Source organism: Pelodiscus sinensis, chromosome 1, assembly GCF_049634645.1.
Source record: "Pelodiscus sinensis isolate JC-2024 chromosome 1, ASM4963464v1, whole genome shotgun sequence".
NCBI lineage: Eukaryota > Metazoa > Chordata > Testudines > Trionychidae > Pelodiscus > Pelodiscus sinensis.
Window position 1 is genome coordinate 224,523,625 of NC_134711.1, and position 8,543 is coordinate 224,532,167.

Sequence of the window (8,543 nt, forward strand, 5' to 3'; positions counted from 1 at the left end):
TCTGAAGAGTTGATAAGTCAGTTATTATACTGGTGATTGTTAGTTAACTTAATATTGTTTTAGTTCAGTCAAAAATAGAAGAGGGGGTATAAAAAAGGGAAAATGTGCTCCAGAATAAATCCTCCAGCAAGTGCAGAGATCTCACACTTCCAAGGTACTCTTCATGAAGTCTTTGGGTTTCCTGGGACATCTCCTGCTGGGGGACAGAACACAGCAAACCAGGACCAGGACAGGAAACTTCAGCTACACGGAAAGGTTGCCCACTTCATGGAAACCCCTTACAGCTGTCCTTCCTGAAGTGAGATAGAGAACCTGGCATACATCTATGCAGGGTGTGTCCAGTTGCAGCCCCTTTTTTAGCTGCTTCAGAAGCTCTTATTGGGGCTCTGGATGCACTTTTCCCCTCACACAGCTTCATTTATGAACACCTTATCTGTGGCCCCACAAAGTCACAAGATCTCCTTGACAAATTCCTCTTGGTGCTGGCCAAGATGACCATCATAGAAGATTAGCACTGGAAGAAACCTCAGGAGGCCGTCTAGTTGAACCCCCTGCTCAAAAGCAGGACCAACTCCAACTAAATCATCCCAGTCAGGGCTTTGTCAAGCCTGGCCTTACAAATCTCTAAGCATGGAGATTCCATACATCACACAAGGAGGAGGAAGCTGGAAGTGAAAGTGGCGTGCCTGTAACTGTCAGGCTAGCAATGGTGCCTCTGGGCAATGTCCATGGATTCCTGAAACACCTTAGAATAGTCATCGGTACTTTTGGGGGTTCTCTGGTCAGTGTTCCCTTCTGGATTCCCTGCTATAGACCGTTGACCTTGACTTCCATCCCTATTTTTTCATGTGCTGTCTCTTCTGTTCACTTGCCATCTGCGTTTAGTGGCTCCTCTCCTTTGTTTGAGGAGGTAGGCTTATAAATTTAGGTGGCGCTAGGTCCTCATACCTGCAATAGATATACAGAGTAGTAAGAAATTTGTTACCTCATTGCTGTACACAGTTCAATTTATAATAAAAGGTTTATCTTGACATCAGTCAGCTCATCAGTAAAATAGTACAGCGGTAAGAGGTGTTACTTTGCTGCATGCAGTATTTGACCCTCCTCAGGCCTTCAAATTCTCACCTGAGGGAACAGTTCTGTTTTACACGAGTAGCTTCATTGTCTGTTTATTCACATGAATAAACATTTTTGGAGCAACTCACTGTACCATGCCCAAATTCACATCAACAGTCTCCAGAAAAATTAAGACAAAGTAAAATGAATTCACAGACCTAAAATGTGAGTGAGTCCCTCTAAAGCACTTTAGGAAAGAGTAGTAAGACATAGCTATAATATACTGGTATAGTATATGAAAATATTAGGAAGCCAATAACATACTGCAAGCAAAATGTGCATTATACACCAAATTTTGAAGTGCTGTGCTCTGTGTTAAGAGTCCCACAAAAGCAAAACCCACTTCTCCAGCTTTAGTAGGTGAGCCACAGATGTGGAACTGACACATCATAATGACACTCTCTCCTTCCACTACCAGTGCAGCCAGGGAACACCCTTCCTTTTTCAAAACACTTCCACTTCTTTTTATTTTTAAGTTGCTTTATGCTGTGTATCTCAGAACATAATTACTTTTCACTGTAGGCTCAAAGAGTCACTAAGCAGCTGATAAAAGGCAAAGGAATCAGTGCTATTTTCTAACTGAAAAAAGGGCTTTTCTTATTGGAACTGATCACTCTCACCAAGGGCTTCAGGCTTTTGTTACATCAATTTGAGGAACTCATAATCTCTGCATTATGAATGTTCAGATCCGGATGTTTCCTGCTATAGTGCACTGTGCACCTTCAATATCGCAGCTCCTGTTGTCGTCGGTGGGTAAACAACTTTTGACATGTTTTCAATTTGATTACATTAGAACAAGTGGGTCATGATTGATAAGCTAATATTCCGCCCATGCAAATCATCAATCACTGGAAGTATATTAATTATTCAATGTAACCGTCTAATGCAAGAATCAATGTTGGAAATGAAGAAAAGAAACTCACAGCTCCCAGTAGAGTCTATAGTAGATAATAAAAAAAGGAATACTAAATAATCTGAGCCCATAATCATCTGTTTAATAAAATCCATTTATTTAGCTGTCAAGTACATGGTACAATTATTTAAAAAAACAGGATAATGAAAAATATTATTTTTCCTGCAGAAAAAGAGATGTTCGTGCATTTAAGCAGGGATTAAATCTGAGATTTAAAAAAAAACCCGATAAATGATGAGAATAACTCAGGCATAGTGAAGAAGTTCACACTCTACTGCTTTGCCTAGAGGTCAGGTGAGGGAATAGCAGACCCTCTCCTTTCAGGCATCCCATGTTGACAACCGCACCAAGCCTGGTGTTTGTCCTTCCTGTGATTCAGCCCTTCAGCCAGGTCACTTTTTTGTGTCTTCCCCTCTTGAAGTACTTACAGTGTCCAGCCCTCTGTGTTAGGTGAAGAGCTACAGGCTTTCCCTTGAGTCAGTGTCTTGTGGTCCAGACCTTAGTCTCCTCAGGACCTTTCCTCAACTAGATTCCCCACCCCAGGGGTAGACTTCTGTCTTCAGCACTGCTTAAGGATTAGTAAAGGAACCTGGGCCCACCTGCTCCCCTGGGTTCCAATCTAGAGCCCTCTGGTAAGTGGCTCAAAGTGCTCTACTCTGCCTCCTTGGATCAGTCCCTAGAGTCCCCTCTCTTCCCAGGAGATAAAGAATGGCGATTCCCAAAGATTTAAAGTCTCTTCGTAGCCTTGACGAAGTCACTATAGTCAGGAGCTCAGCATGTAGGTCCCTTTACCTTAACTGTCTGCTTCCTACTGAGCTACTCTGCTCCCCATTTGAGCTCTTCCTCTGGCCCAGGCATGTGCTGCAAATGTGGTAGGGTGGAGCTATCTGGGCCCTGAGTCGCTTCTTAACCCCTTCCTCTTCAACAAGAGATTTGCACTCCCTATCATGGTCATTTATTAGGAAAATGTGCAGCTCAGAGAGTAAATCCATTTTTCTCAGAGATGGCTGAAGATGTTCAAGGACTGATGACACTACATCACCCAAACCGTTGCAAGTCAAGGGCCATACAGTCCCCACCCAGGGAAAAATCCAAACAGGAGGTGACAAGTTGATTGAGAAAACTATCCTGTTTCAAAGTGGCTGACCTGCTAAAGCATCATTCTTTTAGGAGAAAAGGGGCCATGACCAGACATCTCCATTAAGGACAAAGTACCACCATGACAGGCAACAATAGAGTCCATAAAGGCACAAAGCAATTATGCTGATTTCTTGCTGGGTAACAGGAAGGTACCCTGTCACACATTCTGAAAAAGTGGTGCTAGCCCATTGGTGGACCCTAAGCAGGAATATTACTAAAATACATACTAATAAAACAAATAAGAGGTTCACTTGAGCTGCTTCTGGGCCTAATTGCTTAGTTGCTTATGCCTGGTGCTAGCACATTTAACCCATTTTCATCTAAATTGAAACCTCTTTTCCATTCCATTCCTCTTTTTGTAATGTTATGATATGGCCCTTAGATTTGCAAACTTTTTTCCAGCATCTGGTTTTCTATCACATAAAAATCATTCCTGACTGTTTCCAACACTTGCAGAAACTGAGAGTCATCAAAACCACATAAAGTCATAAAGAAGACCACAAAAGAAAAAGCTATTTAACTTTCTCTGAAATTATAGAGCAACCTCCACTTGACCTAAAGTCAATCTCTTGCACTATTTCAATGTGCATTGCGCCACAAAATACCAAACAATGCACCACAGGCACAAAACTTTGTAAACATAAACTACAGTAAAAACAACAAGGAGTCCTGTGGCACGTTAGAGATTAAGGGTGCATCTACACAGCACCCTAAACTCAAAATAAGACACGCAATTTGCATTATGCAAATTGCATATCTTATTTCAATTTTATTTCAAAATAGCTTATTTTGAAATTTGGTGCATCTACACAGTGCTAAATTTCAAAATAACACACTACTTCGAGCCATCCCTTAACCCTCATGAAAGTTTACAAGAATGGCAAAATAGCACACCTGTGATTTTGAAATAATGGGTGGCTTGTTAAGACGTAGGGTAACTATGTTGGGATATTTCCAGTCTCCTGAAATAGCTGTGCAGCATAGACATACCCTAACAGATTTGTTAGGGCATAACCTTTTGTGGGTAAAACTCACTTCATAAAATGAATTGGAAATGAAGTTACAGAAGCAGGAGTATATATAAGAGAAAAGTTGCTTGTGTTAATGAAACTAATCAAGTCAGGGTGGAAGTGGATTATTCAGAGTATTTGCTCTGGAGATGTGACTATCCAGAGAGGGGGAATTGCTTTCGTAGTGTGTTAACCAGTTCAGATCCTTATTCAATCCTAAGTTGATAGTGTCAAATTTGGAAGGACATTGCTGGCACTTGATGGCATTTATCAGGAATGGATGTGCAGACAGATGAGTCCCTGATGGTGTAGCTTATGTGGTTAGATTCTGTGATAGTGTCGCTAGTATAGATATGTGGAAAGAGTTGGCAACAGGGTTTGTTGCAGGGATAGGTTCCTGAGAGAGTGTATCCAAGGTGTGGAGTGTAGCTCCTGGTAAGTATGGGTATCTCTACACTACAGCACTAATTCAAACTAACTTAACTCAAATTAGTTAATTCGAACTAAACTAATTCGAATTAGCGCTGGCTCATGAAGCTGTACACGGGGCACCTTACCCCCTCCCGGCAGGCCTTCAATGCCAGGCTCACCAGTGCCTGCATCATGGTTGAGGGGGCCTTCAGATGCCTGAAAGCCCAATTTAGATGCCTCCTCACCCGCCTCGACCTTGTCGAGCACAATATCCCTTCCGTGGTGGCAGCAAGTTGTGTGCTGCACAATTTATGTGAGCGTAAGGGAGAGGCTTTCCTGCCAGCCTGGATGGCTGAGGCTGAGTGCATGGCTGGCCAGTACGTACAGCCCCGCACCGCCGCCATCTGGGAGGCCCAGCAGGGGGCCGTCCAGATCCAGGAAGCCCTGCGGGAGAGCTTCCAGGTGGAGGAGAGCTGAACTCTGCCTGCATGCCCCACTGGGGCCTTCTTCCACCCTCCCCTCCTTCCCCTTTCCCTTTCCTAAGTTCCCTTCCTAATGTCAAATAAACACACCTGTTTTGCCAACAAAAATCTCTTTCTTGTACATAACTGGAGTGGGGGAGGGAGGAGTGAGGGTGGGAGAAGGGAGGGGAAAACCTGGGAGAAGGGAGTTGTAAGGGGGAGGCAAGGGGAGGAAGGGAAGGGAAAGCTCAGGGTTTGGGGTCCTTCTGGCTCTCCCGTCTCAAAGCACTGCGGGTGCGGGGGCATCAGGGGGAGTGGGTGTGGAGGGTGGGGTAGGAGGGACAGGGGGTGTGGAGGAAGTGGGAGGGGGAGCAGGGGTGGGAGGAGGAGTGAGAGCTGGGGCGTCTGCAGGGGCTGGAGCAGGAGGAGGCAGGAACCTGTCCACCAGAGTCTGGAGGTGACCTCTGAGGGCACGGCTCTGCTCCTCCAGCACCTCCAAGCTCTGCTGCCGCAGCTGATCCTGGATACGGATCTGGTGATCCAGTAGCCACAGGTGCCGCCGCTAGTAGTCCTCCAGGTTCCTGGTGTGCCTGCTAGCCCGGGTGCAGGGGGCTGTTGCAGGAGGGATGGTGCGCCCTGCAGTCCCAGGTGCTGCAGCTGTGGTGAAACAAGAGCAGTGGTCAGTTCTCCCTGGGGACATGGTGGGTGAAACCCAGCCCCCCCTCTGCAAGGTGAGGTCAGTGTGTGGGGAACAGGCCAGGGCCCCTGCATGACACCCAGCTGCTGCTCCATGGTGGGCAAGGCCCAGGCACATGGTCCCTGGGCTCCCTCTCCCCCCACAACTCCATACTCATAAGGGTAGCATGATGGCACTCACATGTGGATTCCTCCCCGGCCTCAGACGACACAGCCGATGTGCTCTGTGGGGTGCCTCGGAGGTCCTGGGTCCTGGGCAGGCTCCCTGCAGGCTCCTGCCTCTCGGCGTCCTCATCCTCCTCCTTCTCCTCCTCCTCCTCCTCCTCCATGTCAGTGACGGATCCCTCTGCCCCAGGGTCGATCACCACCCGGGGGGCATGGACTGAGTGAGCCCCCAGGATGTGGCCCAGGGCCTCAAAGTGAGGGCATGCCTCCGGGTTGGCTCCTGGCTGGGAGGCCCTGGAGTAGGCCTGCCACAGGTCCTTAATTTTGCAGCGGACCTGCTCCCGGGTCCGCATGTGGCCTCTGGTGGCCAGGCTGTCAGCCATGCGGCTCATTCCTGTGGCTAGTGCGGAGATCGTGGACATTGGAGGCCTCCCCCCAAACCTCAATGAGGTCCATGATCTCCGCACTAGGCCAGGCGGGCACCCTGTGAGCCGCCAGCCTGGTCCCGGGAAGAGGCGGAGGGATGGGTGGCAGCGGGTGGCTGGCTCATGGTTCAGGGTCTGCTGGGTGGGTGCTGGCAGGCTTGCAACTGGCACAAGCACTGTAGCCAGACCATGCCCCTTTAAGGGCTCTGGGGCCAGGAGTGGGGCAGAAGAGTTTCCCTGGTTTGGCCCAGAGTGGCCACCAGGGCAACCTGGGAAGGGCTAGCCTCCAACTAGTTTGAATTAAGTGGCTACACGGCACTTAATTCAAACTACTTGATTCGAACGAGGTGTTAGTCCTCGTAGAATGAGGTTTACCTAGTTCGAATTAAGCGCTCTCTTAGTTCGATTTAAATTCGAACTAGCGGTTTGTAGGTGTAGCCCCTATTAAAGTTAATTTGAACTAACGGTTGTTAGTTCGAATTAACTTTGTAGTGTAGACATACCTATTTGCTTAAGGTTGGGGGGCTGTCTGTAGGCAAGGACTGGCCTGTCTCCCAAGGTTAGTGAGAGTGAGGGATCATTTTCTAGGAGAGGTTGTAGACTGTCAATGATGCGCAGGAGGGTTTAAGCTAGGGTTTAACCTAACCACATCAACCACCACATCAGAGGCTCATACAACTGCACATCCACTAATGTGATCTATGCCATCAAGTGCCAGCAATGCCCCTCTGCCATGTATATTGGCCAAACTGGACAGTCTCTATGGAAAAGGGTTAATGGACACAAATCAGATATTTGAAATGGTAACGCACAGAAACCTGTTGGGGAACATTAATATGCCCGGGCACTCATTAATGGATCTCAAAGTGACTAGACTATTACAAAACAATTTCAAAAATGAGCTAGAGAGAAGCTGTGAAATTTACCTTTATTTGCAAATGTGACATCTTTAATCAAGGTTTGAATAAAGACATGAACTGGATGGACTGGTACATTCAACATCCTAATGACATCAAAAACTAAGTATCGGGCACTTACAGCCCACTCTATTAGTCTCATTTAGCATGGACACTCTAATAGACAAGATTTTTTTCCTTCTCTTTCCGTTCCCCGTCCCCTTTTTCTGTTATTTATTTGTACCTCTGGATCCCTTGCTCCATCCATCTGAAGAAGTGGGTTGTGTGCATGAAAGCTCATGATACCATTTGATTTTTCATTAGTCTCTAAGGTGCTGCAGGACCATTCATTGTTTTTTAAAGTTTTTTCATTGCCCAATGCCAAATTTTCTGTGGCCTTAGGCAAATGATGTAGTCTCTCAGGGTATGTCTACACTACAAAGTTAATTCGAACTAACGGATGTTAGTTCGAATTAACTTTAATAGGCGCTACACTAGTGCTCTGCTAGTTCGAATTTAAATCGAATTAGCGGAGCGCTTAGTTTGAACTAGGAAAACCTCATTTTACGAGGATTAAGCCTAGTTCGAACTAGCCAGTTCGAATTAAGGGGTGTGTAGCCCCTTAATTCGAACTAGTGGGAGGCTAGCCCTCCCCAGGTTTCCCTGGTGGCCACTCTGGCCAACACCAGGGAAACTCATCTGCCCCCCTCCCGGCCCCGGACCCCTTAAAGGGGCACAGGCTGGCTATGTGCCCGTGCCAGGTGCAAGCCTGCCAGCACCCAGCCAGCAGACCCTGCACCTGGCACGGATCGAGCCACCCACCTGATGCCCCCCAGCCTTCCCCCTTTTCCTGGGACCAGGCTGGCGGCTCCCAGGAGCTTGCCCGGGACCGCAAGAGGCAGGCACCCGCCTGGGCTAGTGCAGACATCGTGGACCTCGTCCACAATCTCCGCACTAGGCACAGGAAAGTGGTCGGCTAGGGCAGGAGAGCTGCCAGCCTGGGCACCCAGGAGCAGGTGTGCAAGAGAATCAAGGGGGTCCACTGAGACCCCCGACCCTGAGCCCTGAGCCCTGAGCTTACAATGGCCGTCCTGGGTCAGACCAAAGGTCCATCTAGCCCAGTAGCCTGTCTGCCGACAGAAGCCAACCCTAGGGACCCTGGAGGGGATGGACCGAAGATAGTGACCAAGCCATTTGTCTCGTGCCATCCCTCTCCAGCCTTCCACAAACCTCGGGCAGGGACACCACTCCTACCCCCTGGCTAATACCACTCCATGGACCCAACCTCTATGACTTGATCTCACTTCCCT